This window comes from Oncorhynchus clarkii, chromosome 16 (genome assembly GCF_045791955.1).
Source record: "Oncorhynchus clarkii lewisi isolate Uvic-CL-2024 chromosome 16, UVic_Ocla_1.0, whole genome shotgun sequence".
Lineage (NCBI taxonomy): Eukaryota > Metazoa > Chordata > Actinopteri > Salmoniformes > Salmonidae > Oncorhynchus > Oncorhynchus clarkii.
Window position 1 is genome coordinate 3,317,074 of NC_092162.1, and position 22,510 is coordinate 3,339,583.

Here is a 22,510-nt window from a genome sequence, read left to right on the forward strand (position 1 = left end):
TCTGAGTGTTGGTTCTAGTGGGGTTAACACCAGGATTATATCTGAGAGTTGATTCTAGTGGGGGTAACACCAGTGTTATATCTGAGTGTTGGTTCTAGTGGGGTTAACACCAGGATTATATCTGAGAGTTTGTTCTAGTGGGGTTAACACCAGTGTTATATCTGAGTGTTGGTTCTAGTGGGGTTAACACCAGGATTATATCTGAGTGTTGGTTCTAGTGGGGTTAACACCAGGGTTATATCTGAGTGTTGGTTCTAGTGGGGTTAACACCAGGGTTATATCTGAGTGTTGGTTCTAGTGGCGTTAACACCAGGGTTATATCTGAGTGTTGGTTCTAGTGGGGTTAACACCAGTGTTATATCTGAGAGTTGGTTCTAGTGGGGTTAACACCAGGATTATATCTGAGTGTTTGTTCTAGTGGGGTTAACACCAGGGTTATATCTGAGTGTTGATTCTAGTGGGGTTAACACCAGTGTTATATCTGAGAGTTGGTTCTAGTGGGGTTAACACCAGGGTTATATCTGAGTGTTGGTTCTAGTGGGGTTAACACCAGGGTTATATCTGAGAGTTGGTTCTAGTGGGGTTAACACCAGGATTATATCTGAGTGTTGGTTCTAGTGGGGTTAACACCAGGGTTATATCTGAGTGTTGGTTCTAGTGGGGTTAACACCAGGGTTCTATCTGAGTGTTTGTTCTAGTGGGGTTAACACCAGGTTATATCTGAGTGTTGGTTCTAGTGGGGTTAACACCAGGTTATATCTGAGTGTTTGTTCTAGTGGGGTTAACACCAGTGTTATATCTGAGTGTTGGTTCTAGTGGGGTTAACACCAGGATTATATCTGAGTGTTGGTTCTAGTGGGGTTAACACCAGGATAATATCTGAGTGTTGATTCTAGTGGGGTTAACACCAGGGTTATATCTGAGTGTTGATTCTAGTGGGGTTAACACCTAGGGTTATATCTGAGTTTTGAGTCTAGTGGGGTTAACACCTAGGGTTATATCTGAGTGTTGGTTCTAGTGGGGTTAACACCAGGATTATATCTGAGAGTTGGTTCTAGTGGGGTTAACACCAGAATTATATCTGAGAGTTGGTTTTAGTGGGGTTAACACCAGGATTATATCTGAGAGTTGGTTCTAGTGGGGTTAACACCACTGTTATATCTGAGTGTTTGTTCTAGTGGGGTTAACACCAGGATTATATCTGAGTGTTGATTCTAGTGGGGCTAACACCAGTGTTATATCTGAGTGTTGATTCTAGTGGGGTTAACACCAGTGTTATATCTGAGTGTTTGTTCTAGTGGGGTTAACACCAGGGTTATATCTGAGTGTTGGTTCTAGTGGGGTTAACACCAGGGTTATATCTGAGTGTTGAGTCTAGTGGGGTTAACACCAGTGTTATATCTGAGTGTTGATTCTAGAGGGGTTAACACCTAGGGTTATATCTGAGTGTTGATTCTAGTGGGGTTAACACCAGGGTTATATCTGAGAGTTGGTTCTAGTGGGGTTAACACCAGTGTTATATCTGAGTGTTGGTTCTAGTGGGGTTAACACCAGGATTATATCTGAGTGTTGGTTCTAGTGGGGTTAACACCAGTGTTATATCTGAGTGTTGATTCTAGTGGGGTTAACACCTAGGGTTATATCTGAGTGTTGATTCTAGTGGGGTTAACACCAGTGTTATATCTGAGAGTTGGTTCTAGTGGGGTTAACACCAGGATTATATCTGAGTGTTTGTTCTAGTGGGGTTAACACCAGGGTTATATCTGAGTGTTGATTCTAGTGGGGTTAACATCAGTGTTATATCTGAGAGTTGGTTCTAGTGGGGTTAACACCAGGGTTATATCTGAGTGTTGGTTCTAGTGGGGTTAACACCAGGGTTATATCTGAGTGTTGGTTCTAGTGGGGTTAACACCAGGATTATATCTGAGAGTTGGTTTTAGTGGGGTTAACACCAGGATTATATCTGAGAGTTGGTTCTAGTGGGGTTAACACCACTGTTATATCTGAGTGTTTGTTCTAGTGGGGTTAACACCAGGATTATATCTGAGTGTTGATTCTAGTGGGGCTAACACCAGTGTTATATCTGAGTGTTGATTCTAGTGGGGTTAACACCAGGGTTATATCTGAGTGTTGATTCTAGTGGGGTTAACACCAGTGTTATATCTGAGAGTTGGTTCTAGTGGGGTTAACACCAGGGTTATATCTGAGTGTTGGTTCTAGTGGGGTTAACACCAGGGTTATATCTGAGTGTTGGTTCTAGTGGGGTTAACACCAGGATTATATCTGAGAGTTGGTTTTAGTGGGGTTAACACCAGGATTATATCTGAGAGTTGGTTCTAGTGGGGTTAACACCACTGTTATATCTGAGTGTTTGTTCTAGTGGGGTTAACACCAGGATTATATCTGAGTGTTGATTCTAGTGGGGCTAACACCAGTGTTATATCTGAGTGTTGATTCTAGTGGGGTTAACACCAGGGTTATATCTGAGTGTTGGTTCTAGTGGGGTTAACACCAGGGTTATATCTGAGTGTTGAGTCTAGTGGGGTTAACACCAGTGTTATATCTGAGTGTTGATTCTAGTGGGGTTAACACCTAGGGTTATATCTGAGTGTTGATTCTAGTGGGGTTAACACCAGGGTTATATCTGAGAGTTGGTTCTAGTGGGGTTAACACCAGTGTTATATCTGAGTGTTGGTTCTAGTGGGGTTAACACCAGGATTATATCTGAGTGTTGGTTCTAGTGGGGTTAACACCAGTGTTATATCTGAGTGTTGATTCTAGTGGGGTTAACACCTAGGGTTATATCTGAGTGTTGATTCTAGTGGGGTTAACACCAGTGTTATATCTGAGAGTTGGTTCTAGTGGGGTTAACACCAGGATTATATCTGAGTGTTTGTTCTAGTGGGGTTAACACCAGGGTTATATCTGAGTGTTGATTCTAGTGGGGTTAACACCAGTGTTATATCTGAGAGTTGGTTCTAGTGGGGTTAACACCAGGGTTATATCTGAGTGTTGGTTCTAGTGGGGTTAACACCAGGGTTATATCTGAGAGTTGTTTCTAGTGGGGTTAACACCAGGATTATATCTGAGTGTTGGTTCTAGTGGGGTTAACACCAGGGTTATATCTGAGTGTTGGTTCTAGTGGGGTTAACACCAGGGTTCTATCTGAGTGTTTGTTCTAGTGGGGTTAACACCAGGTTATATCTGAGTGTTGGTTCTAGTGGGGTTAACACCAGGTTATATCTGAGTGTTTGTTCTAGTGGGGTTAACACCAGTGTTATATCTGAGTGTTGGTTCTAGTGGGGTTAACACAAGGATTATATCTGAGTGTTGGTTCTAGTGGGGTTAACACCAGGATTATATCTGAGTGTTGATTCTAGTGGGGTTAACACCAGGGTTATATCTGAGTGTTGATTCTAGTGGGGTTAACACCTAGGGTTATATCTGAGTGTTGAGTCTAGTGGGGTTAACACCTAGGGTTATATCTGAGTGTTGGTTCTAGTGGGGTTAACACCAGGATTATATCTGAGAGTTGGTTCTAGTGGGGTTAACACCAGGATTATATCTGAGTGTTGGTTCTAGTGGGGTTAACACCAGGATTATATCTGAGAGTTGGTTTTAGTGGGGTTAACACCAGGATTATATCTGAGAGTTGGTTCTAGTGGGGTTAACACCACTGTTATATCTGAGTGTTTGTTCTAGTGGGGTTAACTCCAGGATTATATCTGAGTGTTGATTCTAGTGGGGCTAACACCAGTGTTATATCTGAGTGTTGATTCTAGTGGGGTTAACACCAGTGTTATATCTGAGTGTTTGTTCTAGTGGGGTTAACACCAGGGTTATATCTGAGTGTTGGTTCTAGTGGGGTTAACACCAGGGTTATATCTGAGTGTTGAGTCTAGTGGGGTTAACACCAGTGTTATATCTGAGTGTTGATTCTAGTGGGGTTAACACCAGGGTTATATCTGAGTGTTGGTTCTAGTGGGGTTAACACCAGGATTATATCTGAGTGTTGATTCCAGTGGGGTTAACACCAGTGTTATATCTGAGTGTTGATTCTAGTGGGGTTAACACCTAGGGTTATATCTGAGTGTTGATTCTAGTGGGGTTAACACCAGGGTTATATCTGAGAGTTGGTTCTAGTGGGGTAAACACCAGTGTTATATCTGAGTGTTGGTTCTAGTGGGGTTAACACCAGGGTTATATCTGAGTGTTGGTTCTAGTGGGGTTAACACCAGGGTTATATCTGAGAGTTGGTTCTAGTGGGGTTAACACCAGGATTATATCTGAGTGTTGGTTCTAGTGGGGTTAACACCAGGGTTATATCTGAGTGTTGGTTCTAGTGGGGTTAACACCAGGGTTCTATCTGAGTGTTTGTTCTAGTGGGGTTAACACCAGGTTATATCTGAGTGTTGGTTCTAGTGGGGTTAACACCAGGTTATATCTGAGTGTTTGTTCTAGTGGGGTTAACACCAGTGTTATATCTGAGTGTTGGTTCTAGTGGGGTTAACACCAGGATTATATCTGAGTGTTGGTTCTAGTGGGGTTAACACCAGGATAATATCTGAGTGTTGATTCTAGTGGGGTTAACACCAGGGTTATATCTGAGTGTTGATTCTAGTGGGGTTAACACCTAGGGTTATATCTGAGTTTTGAGTCTAGTGGGGTTAACACCTAGGGTTATATCTGAGTGTTGGTTCTAGTGGGGTTAACACCAGGATTATATCTGAGAGTTGGTTCTAGTGGGGTTAACACCAGAATTATATCTGAGAGTTGGTTTTAGTGGGGTTAACACCAGGATTATATCTGAGAGTTGGTTCTAGTGGGGTTAACACCACTGTTATATCTGAGTGTTTGTTCTAGTGGGGTTAACACCAGGATTATATCTGAGTGTTGATTCTAGTGGGGCTAACACCAGTGTTATATCTGAGTGTTGATTCTAGTGGGGTTAACACCAGTGTTATATCTGAGTGTTTGTTCTAGTGGGGTTAACACCAGGGTTATATCTGAGTGTTGGTTCTAGTGGGGTTAACACCAGGGTTATATCTGAGTGTTGAGTCTAGTGGGGTTAACACCAGTGTTATATCTGAGTGTTGATTCTAGAGGGGTTAACACCTAGGGTTATATCTGAGTGTTGATTCTAGTGGGGTTAACACCAGGGTTATATCTGAGAGTTGGTTCTAGTGGGGTTAACACCAGTGTTATATCTGAGTGTTGGTTCTAGTGGGGTTAACACCAGGATTATATCTGAGTGTTGGTTCTAGTGGGGTTAACACCAGTGTTATATCTGAGTGTTGATTCTAGTGGGGTTAACACCTAGGGTTATATCTGAGTGTTGATTCTAGTGGGGTTAACACCAGTGTTATATCTGAGAGTTGGTTCTAGTGGGGTTAACACCAGGATTATATCTGAGTGTTTGTTCTAGTGGGGTTAACACCAGGGTTATATCTGAGTGTTGATTCTAGTGGGGTTAACATCAGTGTTATATCTGAGAGTTGGTTCTAGTGGGGTTAACACCAGGGTTATATCTGAGTGTTGGTTCTAGTGGGGTTAACACCAGGGTTATATCTGAGTGTTGGTTCTAGTGGGGTTAACACCAGGATTATATCTGAGAGTTGGTTTTAGTGGGGTTAACACCAGGATTATATCTGAGAGTTGGTTCTAGTGGGGTTAACACCACTGTTATATCTGAGTGTTTGTTCTAGTGGGGTTAACACCAGGATTATATCTGAGTGTTGATTCTAGTGGGGCTAACACCAGTGTTATATCTGAGTGTTGATTCTAGTGGGGTTAACACCAGGGTTATATCTGAGTGTTGATTCTAGTGGGGTTAACACCAGTGTTATATCTGAGAGTTGGTTCTAGTGGGGTTAACACCAGGGTTATATCTGAGTGTTGGTTCTAGTGGGGTTAACACCAGGGTTATATCTGAGTGTTGGTTCTAGTGGGGTTAACACCAGGATTATATCTGAGAGTTGGTTTTAGTGGGGTTAACACCAGGATTATATCTGAGAGTTGGTTCTAGTGGGGTTAACACCACTGTTATATCTGAGTGTTTGTTCTAGTGGGGTTAACACCAGGATTATATCTGAGTGTTGATTCTAGTGGGGCTAACACCAGTGTTATATCTGAGTGTTGATTCTAGTGGGGTTAACACCAGGGTTATATCTGAGTGTTGGTTCTAGTGGGGTTAACACCAGGGTTATATCTGAGTGTTGAGTCTAGTGGGGTTAACACCAGTGTTATATCTGAGTGTTGATTCTAGTGGGGTTAACACCTAGGGTTATATCTGAGTGTTGATTCTAGTGGGGTTAACACCAGGGTTATATCTGAGAGTTGGTTCTAGTGGGGTTAACACCAGTGTTATATCTGAGTGTTGGTTCTAGTGGGGTTAACACCAGGATTATATCTGAGTGTTGGTTCTAGTGGGGTTAACACCAGTGTTATATCTGAGTGTTGATTCTAGTGGGGTTAACACCTAGGGTTATATCTGAGTGTTGATTCTAGTGGGGTTAACACCAGTGTTATATCTGAGAGTTGGTTCTAGTGGGGTTAACACCAGGATTATATCTGAGTGTTTGTTCTAGTGGGGTTAACACCAGGGTTATATCTGAGTGTTGATTCTAGTGGGGTTAACACCAGTGTTATATCTGAGAGTTGGTTCTAGTGGGGTTAACACCAGGGTTATATCTGAGTGTTGGTTCTAGTGGGGTTAACACCAGGGTTATATCTGAGAGTTGTTTCTAGTGGGGTTAACACCAGGATTATATCTGAGTGTTGGTTCTAGTGGGGTTAACACCAGGGTTATATCTGAGTGTTGGTTCTAGTGGGGTTAACACCAGGGTTCTATCTGAGTGTTTGTTCTAGTGGGGTTAACACCAGGTTATATCTGAGTGTTGGTTCTAGTGGGGTTAACACCAGGTTATATCTGAGTGTTTGTTCTAGTGGGGTTAACACCAGTGTTATATCTGAGTGTTGGTTCTAGTGGGGTTAACACAAGGATTATATCTGAGTGTTGGTTCTAGTGGGGTTAACACCAGGATTATATCTGAGTGTTGATTCTAGTGGGGTTAACACCAGGGTTATATCTGAGTGTTGATTCTAGTGGGGTTAACACCTAGGGTTATATCTGAGTGTTGAGTCTAGTGGGGTTAACACCTAGGGTTATATCTGAGTGTTGGTTCTAGTGGGGTTAACACCAGGATTATATCTGAGAGTTGGTTCTAGTGGGGTTAACACCAGGATTATATCTGAGTGTTGGTTCTAGTGGGGTTAACACCAGGATTATATCTGAGAGTTGGTTTTAGTGGGGTTAACACCAGGATTATATCTGAGAGTTGGTTCTAGTGGGGTTAACACCACTGTTATATCTGAGTGTTTGTTCTAGTGGGGTTAACTCCAGGATTATATCTGAGTGTTGATTCTAGTGGGGCTAACACCAGTGTTATATCTGAGTGTTGATTCTAGTGGGGTTAACACCAGTGTTATATCTGAGTGTTTGTTCTAGTGGGGTTAACACCAGGGTTATATCTGAGTGTTGGTTCTAGTGGGGTTAACACCAGGGTTATATCTGAGTGTTGAGTCTAGTGGGGTTAACACCAGTGTTATATCTGAGTGTTGATTCTAGTGGGGTTAACACCAGGGTTATATCTGAGTGTTGGTTCTAGTGGGGTTAACACCAGGATTATATCTGAGTGTTGATTCCAGTGGGGTTAACACCAGTGTTATATCTGAGTGTTGATTCTAGTGGGGTTAACACCTAGGGTTATATCTGAGTGTTGATTCTAGTGGGGTTAACACCAGGGTTATATCTGAGAGTTGGTTCTAGTGGGGTAAACACCAGTGTTATATCTGAGTGTTGGTTCTAGTGGGGTTAACACCAGGGTTATATCTGAGTGTTGGTTCTAGTGGGGTTAACACCAGTGTTATATCTGAGTGTTGATTCTAGTGGGGTTAACACCTAGGGTTATATCTGAGTGTTGATTCTAGTGGGGTTAACACCAGTGTTATATCTGAGAGTTGGTTCTAGTGGGGTTAACACCAGGATTATATCTGAGTGTTTGTTCTAGTGGGGTTAACACCAGGGTTATATCTGAGTGTTGATTCTAGTGGGGTTAACACCAGTGTTATATCTGAGAGTTGGTTCTAGTGGGGTTAACACCAGGGTTATATCTGAGTGTTGGTTCTAGTGGGGTTAACACCAGGGTTATATCTGAGAGTTGGTTCTAGTGGGGTTAACACCAGGATTATATCTGAGTGTTGGTTCTAGTGGGGTTAACACCAGGATTATATCTGAGAGTTGGTTCTAGTGGGGTTAACACCAGTGTTATATCTGAGTGTTTGTTCTAGTGGGGTTAACACCAGGGTTATATCTGAGTGTTTGTTCTAGTGGGGTTAACACCAGGGTTATATCTGAGTGTTGGTTCTAGTGGGGTTAACACCAGGATTATATCTGAGTGTTGGTTCTAGTGGGGTTAACACCAGTGTTATATCTGAGTGTTGGTTCTAGTGGGGTTAACACCAGGATTATATCTGAGTGTTGATTCTAGTGGGGTTAACACCAGGATTATATCTGAGTGTTGATTCTAGTGGGGTTAACACCAGTGTTATATCTGAGTGTTGGTTCTAGTGGGGTTAACACCAGGATTATATCTGAGTGTTGGTTCTAGTGGGGTTAACACCAGGATTATATCTGAGTGTTGGTTCTAGTGGGGTTAACACCAGGGTTATATCTGAGTGTTGGTTCTAGTGGGGTTAACACCAGGATTATATCTGAGTGTTGGTTCTTGTGGGGTTAACACCAGGATTATATCTGAGTGTTTGTTCTAGTGGGGTTAACACCAGGGTTATATCTGATTGTTGATTCTAGTGGGGTTAACACCAGGGTTATATCTGAGTGTTGGTTCTAGTGGGGTTAACACCAGGATTATATCTGAGTGTTGGTTCTAGTGGGGTTAACACCAGGGTTATATCTGAGTGTTGGTTCTAGTGGGGTTAACACCAGGGTTATATCTGAGTGTTGATTCTAGTGGGGTTAACACCAGGGTTATATCTGAGTGTTGGTTCTAGTGGGGTTAACACCAGTGTTATATCTGAGTGTTGGTTCTAGTGGGGTTAACACCAGGATTATATCTGAGTGTTGGTTCTAGTGGGGTTAACACCAGGGTTATATCTGAGTGTTGATTCTAGTGGGGTTAACACCAGGATTATATCTGAGTGTTGATTCTAGTGGGGTTAACACCAGTGTTATATCTGAGTGTTGGTTCTAGTGGGGTTAACACCAGGATTATATCTGAGTGTTGATTCTAGTGGGGTTAACACCAGGATTATATCTGAGTGTTGGTTCTAGTGGGTTAACACCAGGGTTATATCTGAGTGTTGGTTCTAGTGGGGTTAACACCAGTGTTATATCTGAGTGTTGGTTCTAGTGGGGTTAACACCAGGGTTATATCTGAGTGTTGGTTCTAGTGGGGTTAACACCAGTGTTATATCTGAGTGTTGGTTCTAGTGGGGTTAACACCAGTGTTATATCTGAGTGTTGGTTCTAGTGGGGTTAACACCAGGATTATATCTGAGTGTTTGTTCTAGTGGGGTTAACACCAGTGTTATATCTGAGTGTTGGTTCTAGTGGGGTTAACACCAGGATTATATCTGAGTGTTGGTTCTAGTGGGGTTAACACCAGTGTTATATCTGAGTGTTGGTTCTAGTGGGGTTAACACCAGTGTTATATCTGAGTGTTGGTTCTAGTGGGGTTAACACCAGGGTTATATCTGAGTGTTGGTTCTAGTGGGGTTAACACCAGGGTTATATCTGAGTGTTGGTTCTAGTGGGGTTAACACCAGTGTTATATCTGAGTGTTGATTCTAGTGGGGTTAACACCAGGGTTCTATCTGAGTGTTGGTTCTAGTGGGGTTAACACCAGGATTATATCTGAGTGTTGATTCTAGTGGGGTTAACACCAGGGTTATATCTGAGTGTTGATTCTAGTGGGGTTAACACCAGGGTTCTATCTGAGTGTTGGTTCTAGTGGGGTTAACACCAGGATTATATCTGAGTGTTGGTTCTAGTGGGGTTAACACCAGGATTATATCTGAGTGTTGGTTCTAGTGGGGTTAACACCAGGGTTATATCTGAGTGTTGATTCTAGTGGGGTTAACACCAGGATTATATCTGAGTGTTGGTTCTAGTGGGGTTAACACCAGGGTTATATCTGAGTGTTGGTTCTAGTGGGGTTAACACCAGTGTTATATCTGAGTGTTGATTCTAGTGGGGTTAACACCAGGGTTATATCTGAGTGTTGGATCTAGTGGGGTTAACACCAGTGTTATATCTGAGTGTTGGATCTAGTGGGGTTAACACCAGGATTATATCTGAGTGTTGATTCTAGTGGGGTTAACACCAGTGTTATATCTGAGTGTTGATTCTAGTGGGTTTAACACCAGGGTTCTATCTGAGAGTTGGTTCTAGTGGGGTTAACACCAGGGTTATATCTGAGTGTTGATTCTAGTGGGGTTAACACCAGTGTTATATCTGAGTGTTGGATCTAGTGGGGTTAACACCAGGATTATATCTGAGTGTTGATTCTAGTGGGGTTAACACCAGTGTTATATCTGAGAGTTGATTCTAGTGGGGTTAACACCAGGGTTATATCTGAGTGTTGATTCTAGTGGGGTTAACACCAGGGTTCTATCTGAGTGTTTGTTCTAGTGGGGTTAACAGAAACGGAGCCCAACCTGTTTTGAGCCCAACATTTCTTGCCCCCCAAAATAATATAAAAACTAATTGATAATAAAGCCTCCATAGAAACATGGTCTCTTTTTTTTGCTTTCTTGAGTAAGACATCTCCAAAATGCAGGTGTTTCAGCCTAGTTCAGTGCTTTCTGTGGTGGGGCAGCCAGCGGAAAATTTCGGAGCGTAGGGGTTGGTAATGTTCTCTAGTTGCACCATGATTGGCTTAGTGTTCTGTCACTCATGGGGACACTACGTCACTGCTAAATCTAAGGGTAGAGCTCGGACATTCATGCCCCTTGTGTGCTGCCACAGAGTTACATAAGAATTGCCTATCCAAAAAAAAGGCTCAAGGTCTTTGGCCACAGATAAAATGATGTCAAATCGCGTTATATCTACAGTAGCTTTTGATTGGACTCATTGTCAGATCTTACATGTCATACATCTTAGCTAGCAGTCATTATCATGAATAATGTCGACAATCTACTGGCAAATCCTTTTTAATCCTTGTCAAATGGAGAGAAATATTGAAGAACATTTTTAGACGAAACTTACCGGTGCTTATCAACCGTTGGTCATAAACATTACACAACAATTTGGAAATTGCAAATCCAAAAATGAATGGTTTTGGAAGGAATCAGTGGCTAACTGCAAACATGGCAAAAGCAATCACTAGTGTGCTATTTAATGGAGTGGGTGTGTGGTCTCAATTCTGGGTTTAACATCCATGGGATTGGTGTCCCTAAACCAGGGATAGTTGTTCCTCAATATGTGACAATGTGACTAGAATGACGTGGTAAACAACAGCCAATTCTCCGGGTCATAGACATGTCTTATATGGGTAGAAAGCTTAAATTCTTGTTAATCTAACTGCAGTGTCCAATTTACAGTAGCTATTAACTTCTTATGGTATTGGGGACGGTTGGGTCCCACTTGGGCAAAAGCCAGTGTAACGGGATTCTTCCTGGGAAGGAGAGGCGGACCAAAATACGTGGTTGAAGTTCATGTTTTTTAATAAGAAAACTAAACACGAACATAATACAAAACAATATACGTGGCAAAACCAAAACAGCCCTATCTGGTGCAGATAACACAAAGACAGGAAACAACCCTATCTGGTGCAGAAAACACAAAGACAGGAAACAGCCCTATCTGGTGCAACAAACACAAAGACAGGAAACAACCCTATCTGGTGCAACAAACACAAAGACAGGAAACAACCCTATCTGGTGCAGATAACACAAAGACAGGAAACAGCCCTATCTGGTGCAGATAACACAAAGACAGGAAACAACCCTATCTGGTGCAACAAACACAAAGACAGGAAACAGCCCTATCTGGTGCAGATAACACAAAGACAGGAAACAACCCTATCTGGTGCAACAAACACAAAGACAGGAAACAACCCTATCTGGTGCAACAAACACAAAGACAGGAAACAACCCTATCTGGTGCAACAAACACAAAGACAGGAAACAACCCTATCTGGTGCAGATAACACAAAGACAGGAAACAGCCCTATCTGGTGCAGATAACACAAAGACAGGAAACAACCCTATCTGGTGCAGATAACACAAAGACAGGAAACAGCCCTATCTGGTGCAGATAACACAAAGACAGGAAACAGCCCTATCTGGTGCAGATAACACAAAGACAGGAAACAGCCCTATCTGGTGCAGATAACACAAAGACAGGAAACAGCCCTATCTGGTGCAGATAACACAAAGACAGGAAACAGCCCTATCTGGTGCAGATAACACAAAGACAGGAAACAACCCTATCTGGTGCAACAAACACAAAGACAGGAAACAGCCCTATCTGGTGCAGATAACACAAAGACAGGAAACAGCCCTATCTGGTGCAGATAACACAAAGACAGGAAACAACCCTATCTGGTGCAGATAACACAAAGACAGGAAACAACCACCCACAAAACAGCCCTATCTGGTGCAACAAACACAAAGACAGGAAACAACCCTATCTGGTGCAGATAACACAAAGACAGGAAACAGCCCTATCTGGTGCAGATAACACAAAGACAGGAAACAGCCCTATCTGGTGCAGATAACACAAAGACAGGAAACAGCCCTATCTGGTGCAGATAACACAAAGACAGGAAACAACCCTATCTGGTGCAGATAACACAAAGACAGGAAACAACCACCCACAAAACAGCCCTATCTGGTGCAACAAACACAAAGACAGGAAACAACCCTATCTGGTGCAGATAACACAAAGACAGGAAACAGCCCTATCTGGTGCAGATAACACAAAGACAGGAAACAACCCTATCTGGTGCAACAAACACAAAGACAGGAAACAGCCCTATCTGGTGCAGATAACACAAAGACAGGAAACAACCCTATCTGGTGCAGATAACACAAAGACAGGAAACAACCCTATCTGGTGCAGATAACACAAAGACAGGAAACAACCCTATCTGGTGCAACAAACACAAAGACAGGAAACAGCCCTATCTGGTGCAGATAACACAAAGACAGGAAACAGCCCTATCTGGTGCAGATAACACAAAGACAGGAAACAGCCCTATCTGGTGCAGATAACAAAGACAGGAAACAGCCCTATCTGGTGCAACAAACAAAGACAGGAAACAGCCCTATCTGGTGCAGCAAACACAAAGACAGGGCTGTTTTGTGGGTGGTTGTTTCCTGTCTTTGTGTTTGTTGCACCAGATAGGGCTGTTTTGTGGGTGGTTGTTTCCTGTCTTTGTGTTTGTTGCACCAGATAGGGCTGTTTTGTGGGTGGTTGTTTCCTATCTGGTGCAACAAACACAAAGACAGGAAACAACCACCCACAAAACAGCCCTATCTGGTGCTACAAACACAAAGACAGGAAACAACCACCCACAAAACCCAACACAAAACAGCCCTATCTGGTGCAACAAACACAAAGACAGGAAACCACCACCCACCAAACAGCCCTATCTGGTGCTACAAACACAAAGACAGGAAACAACCACCCACAAAACCCAACACCAAACAGGCTACCTAAATATGGTTCCCAATTAGAGACAATGACTAACACCTGCCTCTGATTGAGAACCATATCAGGCCCAAACACAGAAACAGACAAACTCGACACACAACATAGAATGCCCACTCAGATCACACCCTGACCAACCAAAACATAGAAACATACAAAGCAAACTATGGTCAGGGTGTGACAGCCAGGTAAAATGCAGCGCGGCAAATTCAAATAAAATGATATAAAAATCAAACTTTCATTAAATCACACATGTAAGATACTAAATTAAAGCTACACTCGTTGTGAATCCAGCCAACATGTCAGATTTTTAAAAGGCTTTTCGGCGAAAGCATAGGAAGAAATTATCTGATGATAGCACAACAGTAAACAAGGAGGGTAGCATATTTCAACCCTGCAGGCGCTACACAAAACGCAGAAATAAAATATAAAACATGCCTTACCTTTGACGAGCTTCTTTTGTTGGCACTCCAATATGTCCCATAAACATCACAAATGGTCCTTTTGTTCGATTAATTCCGTCCATATATATCCAAAATGTTAATTTATTTGGCGCGTTTGATCCAGAAAAAAACAGCTTCCAAAATGCTTAACGTCACTACAAAATATTTCAAAAGTTGCCTATAAACTTTGCCAAAATATTTCAAACTACTTTTGTAATACAACTTTAGGTATTTTAAAACGTTAATAATTAATCAAATTGAAGACGGGTCTATCTGTGTTCAATACAGGAAGACAACAAACCAACGCTATTTTTCACGTCTTGCGCAACTCTCAACAGTGTTACGCAGTTCCTAGATGGCCTACTTCTTCATTGCACAAATGAATAACCTCAACCAAATTCCAAAGACTGGTGACATCCAGTGGAAGCGGTAGGAACTGAAAACAACTACCCCATGGCCATCTGCTCAACCTTTGGGTCAATCTACCCCATGGCCATCTGCTCAACCTTTGGGTCAATCTACCCCATGGCCATCTGCTCAACCTTTGGGTCAATCTACCCCATGGCCATTGGCTCAACCATTGGGTCAATCTACCCCATGGCCATCTGCTCAAACTTTGGGTCAATCTACCCCATGGCCATCTGCTCAACCTTTGGGTCAATCTACCCCATGGCCATTGGCTCAACCATTGGGTCAATCTACCCCATGGCCATTGGCTCAAGCATTGGGTCAATCTACCCCATGGCCATCGGCTCAACCATTGGGTCAACTTACCCCATGGCCATTGGCTCAACCATTGGGTCAACATACCCCATGGCCATTGGCTCAACTTACCCCATGGCCATTGGCTCAACTTACCCCAAGGCAAACATGTTGACTAAATTAGCCTACACAGCTACAAGGGAGTACTTCCATGCTAGGTTTAGGACCTCACGTTAAAGTTTACAGAGACACCAACTGAGGTATAGAACCAGTTTTAAATGATAGACTTTTATGGTGCAAATCCATGCTTACCACTTCACAGACTCCATGACTCCTCTTCCTAAATATTTGGTTAAATTATTATGGTTTTTCCTAGAAACAAGGATACCTCTTTGGCTCAATTTATCCCAGTCTCCCGTAACTCTTAATCGTGAATAACTGACGATCTGAGTCATTCTTGAGAAACATCGTCAATAAGACTCACAGAGGAAAGAAAAGGCTGTGAGAACTATTCTTCTGGTAATCCAATCATTTAGGTGGTGGTGATGAGCATGACATTTTCTCCTTCACTCTGTCTGACTTCCCACCGTTCTGAGAACAGGACTGGGCCTGTGGCATGAAAGGAGTGCCATCTGATGCCATAGGGGTTGTGTGAGCCATGCATCCGCTCGCTGGTCCTGTGAGTGTGTGTGAGTGTGTGAGTGTGAGTCTATGTGTCTGCTCGTGCATCCTCTGGCCTGGGTACACACCTGCTTTAAAACATTGGGCCTCAACAGGCCCTCCAAAGGTGGGAGGACACTGACATAGTATATAGGGATTATACACAGTCACGCTAACACACACACACACACACACACACACACACACACACACACACACACACACACACACACACACACACACACACACACACACACACACACACACACACACACACACTCCTCCATGTAAGCCTAGTGAATCTGACCTTGTCTTTGTTCAACATAACATGTGTCCTGTTCGATATTGTCAAAGTTATGATTCTATTCCTTTCCTCCGGTCGTCGTTGTCACTGTACGGCCCTTTTCAAAGCAGAGATGCGCATCTGAACAAGAGCCGTGCTTTTCAAATTACAGTTTTTTTCGATTGCTAAACGACAGTGGACACAACTGGAGTCACATGTGCAAAACTCTAACTACAGTCTGCACAGCAGCAGTTCATGTGGACCAAACTCTAGTTCGTTTTTCATTGCTTGAACACAGTTTTCAAAACTCTACACACTTATCCCATGACTTTAACCACAACCTGCACAACACTGTGGATTTACAGCACTTTGTTCAAATGCTAACACACTGCTGTCAAAACTGTGAGCCACACATTCAAAACGGAATAGATTTCAGCCTTGTGCCTTTCAAACACTGCTGATTGCAATTTCAGCTGAAAGGCTAAGCAGGTGTCTTGTTTTAGACTTGTTAGTGAACACACACACATATTACAGTATGTATAGGTAGAGCTCAGAAAGACTCATTTTGGAAATGGAACAAGAAAGATGGGTTCGTGGAGGGAGAAGGGTGGCAGGGAGAGGGTGGATGCGTGGAGGAAGACAAAGAAGACAAATAACTGTTATTTCAGATGAAATAAGGGCTACACTTATAGACCATGTCCTGAACCATAGTCTCTCATTGAGAGAGGCAGGGTTGAGGGTGCAACCCAATCTGCAAAGATCCACAGTGGCATCTGTAATGCGAATTTTCCATCATGCAAACAGGTGAGAGTTACATCCTTACAGTAAATTAAAACATTACAGGAATCTATTTTGTATTGCAATTATAGAATATTTACACAGATACAGTGCCTTGCGAAAGTATTCGGCCCCCTTGAACTTTGGCCATTCTAACACCTGGATATGTTTATTATTGAACCATTCCATTGTAGATTTTGCTTTATGTTTTGGATCATTGTCTTGTTGGAAGACAAATCTCCGTCCCAGTCTCAGGTCTTTTGCAGACTCCATCAGGTTTTCTTCCAGAATGGTCCTGTATTTGGCTCCATCCATCTTCCCTGTCCCTGCTGAAGAAAAGCAGGCCCAAACCATGATGCAGCCACCACCATGTTTGACAGTGGGGATGGTGTGTTCAGGGTGATGGGCTGTGTTGCTTTTACGGCAAACATAACGTTTTGCATTGTTGCCAAAAAGTTCAATTTTGGTTTCATCTGACCAGAGCACCTTCTTCCACATGTTTGGTGTGTCTCCCAGGTGGCTTGTGGCAAACTTTAAATGACACTTTTTATGGATATCTTTAAGACATGGCTTTCTTCTTGCCACTCTTCCATAAAGGCCAGATTTGTGCAATATACGACTGATTGTTGTCCTATGGACAGAGTCTCCCACCTCAGCTGTAGATCTCTGCAGTTCATCCAGAGTGATCATGGGCCTCTTGGCTGCATCTCTGATCAGTCTTCTCCTTGTATGAGCTGAAAGTTTAGAGGGACGGCCAGGTCTTGGTAGATTTGCAGTGGTCTGATACTCCTTCCATTTCAATATTATCGCTTGCACAGTGCTCCTTGGGATGTTTAAAGCTTGGGAAATCTTTTTGTATCCAAATCCGGCTTTAAACTTCTTCACAACAGTATCTCGGACCTGCCTGGTGTGTTCCTTGTTCTTCATGATGCTCTCTGCGCTTTTAACGGACCTCTGAGACTATCACAGTGCAGGTGCATTTATACGGAGACTTGATTACACACAGGTGGATTGTATTTATCATCATTAGTCATTTAGGTCAACATTGGATCATTCAGAGATCCTCACTGAACTTCTGGAGAGAGTTTGCTGCACTGAAAGTAAAGGGGCTGAATAATTTTGCACGCCCAATTTTTCAGTTTTTGAATTGTTAAAAAAGTTTGAAATATCCAATAAATGTCGTTCCACTTCATGATTGTGTCCCACTTGTTGTTGATTCTTCAAAAAAAAAAAAAAAAAAAAATACAGTTTTATATCTTTATGTTTGAAGCCTGAAATGTGGCAAAAGGTCTCAAAGTTCAAGGGGGCCGAATACTTTCGCAAGGCACTGTATATATTACAGTAAGTTTGACTGTAAAATATATTTTTACAACAGGACCCAAAGGCTGCCCCCATCAGGGTGAGGAGGAAAAATATTTTCAGATGCGCAGGAAAATGCTATTGTTGACATGGTTGTTGTCAACAATGCAATAAAACTGCGGGAGATTCAAGTGCTGGCTGATAATGATATATTTGAAAATGTTAATTCTGTCAGCACAACAACTATTGCTCGAGTCCTAAAGAAACACCAATTTACAATGAAACAGTTATACACTGTACCGTTCGAGAGAAACAGTGAACGGGTAAAAGAGCAAAGATACCAATATGTGCAGGTAAGATGTCTGAGGTTACGTACACAGCTATACAAATAATTGACAGTAAAAAAAAACACTAGCATTTCTACAGTAAAACTGTGCACTTACTGTTTTTCAGAGAGTATTTATCGATGAAGCTGCATTTAACCTTGCCAAAACACGGCGCAGAGGAAGGAATGTTCTAGGTCAAAGGGCCACTGTGGAGGTTCCAGGCCAAAGGGGGGGAAATATCACCATGTGTGCTGCAATGGCCAATGATGGTTTGCTTCTCAACACACCACTCATTGGCCCATACAATACAGAAAGGCTTATAGCTTTCCTAGAACAGCTCTATGCTCAGCTAGTGCCAGCAGAACAGGGGGAGCCAGTAAGAAATCCCCAAGTTTTTGTCATAGTTTGCGATAACGTTGCTTTTCACCACTCTGCAGCTGTCACAGATTGGTTTGCAGCACATCACAGATTTATGGTTTTGTACCTGCCTGCATATTCACCCTTTTCAACCCAATAGAGGAGTTTTTCTCTGCCTGGAGGTGGAAAGTGTTTGGTCACCACCCACATGACCAAATGTCTCTTTTGGAAGCCATGCGTGCCGGATGTGAGGAAACGAGTCCAGAGGACTGCCAGGGATGGATAAGGCACTCCAGAAGGTTCTTCCCCAGGTGCATGGCAAGAGAAAACATTAGATGTGATGTTGAAGAAAACCTGTGGCCTGATGCTAGAGAGAGGCAGGATTAGCCCCTCAATTATTTGTTTGAATTACAGTATGTACTTTTAGTTTCTACCTTTTTTTTCTCATTACTGTAATTCCGTAAATTACTACAGACTATTGAAGCAAACTGCTAATTTTCATTTACCTTAAAGTATTGTTATGTTCTAAAAATTTTAATAAATCATGTGAAAGAATGTCACTCTTTTCTTTGAAGAAAATATTACTTTGTATGAAGTCACTGAAATTGTTCAAACTGTAAAGATGAAAAGTTTGTATTTTCTGTATTGGTGTTTGATGCTAGTGTTTTTACTCTCAGTGTGTTCTGAGTGACAGTGTGTGTTATCTCAGTGAGGGTTGTGCATAGTGTTTGGCTGCACTGAGCGTGTTTTGAGCCATGTGTTAAGAGTTGTGTTGCTTGGAATGAGTTTTGCAGGTGATGTGAACTGTTTAGCTCAGGTGACTGTTGGTAGTGCAGACTGTAGTTAGAGTTTTGCACATGTGACTCCAGTTGTGCCCACTGTCGTTTAGCAATCGAAAAAAACTGTAAAGGTCTTGAAAGGTTGTTTCCAATATGGCACCCTATTCCCTATATAGTGCACCATATTAGACCAGAGCCCTTTGGCACCCTATTCCCTATTTAGTGCACTATATTTGACCAGAGCTCTATGGCACCCTATTCCCTATATATAGTGCACGACATTAGACCTGGGCCCAATAGGTCTGTAGAGTACTGTATTAAGAATAAGGGTGCTTTTTGAGACCCATGTAATTCATTGTGAAGTGTTTCACCCGACGTAGAGCAGCCACGTGGTTATTACTCTCTGCATGATAAGCAACACAGACTCCAGAGGACACAGTAGCGTGGCCAAGCCTCCAGAACACACCATAGGGTTAGAGTAGGAGCACACTGCAGTTTCTCCAGAGGACACAGTAGTGTGGCCAAGCCTCCAGAACCCACCATAGGGTTAGAGTAGGAGCACACTGCAGTTTCACCAGAGGACACAGTAGCGTGGCCAAGCCTCCAGAACCCACCATAGGGTTAGAGTAGGAGCACACTGCAGTTTCTCCAGAGGTGTGGGTGGTTGTTTTCTCCTTTCCCGAGACACGCAGGATGAAACTGAACACTGAAGGAGATGTTTACCAATAGTCTCGCGTTTGGCAGACTCGTGCCATGGCGCCAGCAGATGTGGGAAGATATTTTTACCACAGTGAAGAATGAGGAACGTTTGCCAATACGTATAGTGGTTCGACCTGTCTGAGGCGATTTTTAGATCGTATGACTGCACAGTTTCTGGGGATTGGCTTATCGGGATGGAAAGAATGAAGAATTGACATATATATATATACCGATAAGCCAATCATATATCTAATAAATATATATAACTAGCCTTATGGTCTGAGACTGAGGGTTTTAAGAAAGCCGATTGATTGGGATTTGACTGGCAGGGAAGGCATGAGCAGACTTGGGTGTGAAAATGTTGGTGAAATATGATCCATCCATTTTGGAAGCATCAGATCACAAGTCTGCTGTATTCATCCATGGGCCACGTCTTCATCGGTCTCATCCATGGGCCACGTCTTCATCGGTCTCATCCATGGGTCACGTCTTCATCGGTCTCATCCATGGGCCACGTCTTCATCGGTCTCATCCATGGGCCACGTCTTCATCGGTCTCATCCATGGGTCACGTCTTCACCAGTCTCATCCATGGAGAAAGAACATATAACATACTACCAGGCCAGAGCCAGACAGGGCAGAGTGGGGAGAGGGGATAACCACCCTGAGTGGACCAGTCTGGGGGGGCTGCATGAGTACCAGGGGGTGTCAGAGTGGGGAGAGGGGATAACCATCCTGAGTGGACCAGTCTGGGGGAGCTGTATGAGTACCAGGGGGTGTCAGAGTGGGGAGAGGGGATAACCATCCTGAGTGGACCAGTCTGGGGGAGCTGTATGAGTACCAGGGGGTGTCAGAGTGGGGAGAGGGGATAACCATCCTGAGTGGACCAGTCTGGAGCTGCATGAGTACCAGGGGGTGTCAGAGTGGGGAGAGGGGATAACCATCCTGAGTGGACCAGTCTGGGGGAGCTGTATGAGTACCAGGGGGTGTCAGAGTGGGGAGAGACCAGTGCTATCAACATCACTGTAGAGGATCTGAGGCTAGGTCTTTACTCATCTTTTCTCTTCTCGGGAGCTGCAACACCACCTTTAACCTGCTGTTGTTCACCGAGCGCAACCTGGGTGAGGGACACTCAATACTCTGCTGTTCTGTTTGTGGTGGACAATGAAGTTGTAACGACTCAGATAGTCATTGGGGTTGAGGCTAAGGACGTTCATCAGGCTATCAGACGGATGTACTGTATGTGTGGTAGATGGAAACACATTTGGGTTTCTCCAATATGGTCTTTTTATTTTTTTATTTTACCTTTATTTAACTAGGCAAGTCAGTTAAGAACAAATTCTTATTTTCAATGACGGCCTAGGAACAGTGGGTTAACTGCCTGTTCAGGGGCAGAACGACAGATTTGTACCTTGTCAGCTCGGGGATTTGTACTTGCAACCTTTCGGTTATTAGTCCAACGCTCTAACCACTAGGCTACCCTGCCGACTCTACACTCTAACCACTAGGCTACCCTGCCGACTCTACACTCTAACCACTAGGCTACCCTGCCGACTCTACACTCTAACCACTAGGCTACCCTGCCACCTCTACACTCTAACCACTAGGCTACCCTGCCGACTCTACACTCTAACCACTAGGCTACCCTGCCGACTCTACACTCTAACCACTAGGCTACCCTGCCACCTCTACACTCTAACCACTAGGCTACCCTGCCACCTCTACACTCTAACCACTAGGCTACCCTGCCGACTCTACACTCTAACCACTAGGCTACCCTGCCACCTCTACACTCTAACCACTAGGCTACCCTGCCGACTCTACACTCTAACCACTAGACTACCCTGCCGACTCTACACTCTAACCACTAGGCTACCCTGCCGACTCTACACTCTAACCACTAGGCTACCCTGCCGACTCTACACTCTAACCACTAGGCTACCCTGCCACCTCTACACTCTAACCACTAGGCTACCCTGCCGACTCTACACTCTAACCACTAGGCTACCTGCCGACTCTACACTCTAACCACTAGGCTACCCTGCCGACTCTACACTCTAACCACTAGGCTACCCTGCCGACTCTACACTCTAACCACTAGGCTATCCTGCCGACTCTACACTCTAACCACTAGGCTACCCTGCCGACTCTACACTCTAACCACTAGGCTACCTGCCGACTCTACACTCTAACCACTAGGCTACCCTGCCGACTCTACACTCTAACCACTAGACTACCCTGCCGACTCTACACTCTAACCACTAGGCTACCCTGCCGACTCTACACTCTAACCACTAGGCTACCCTAGGCTACCCTGCCGCCTCTACACTCTAACCACTAGGCTACCCTGCCGACTCTACACTCTAACCACTAGGCTACCCTGCCGACTCTACACTCTAACCACTAGGCTACCCTGCCGACTCTACACTCTAACCACTAGGCTACCCTGCCGAC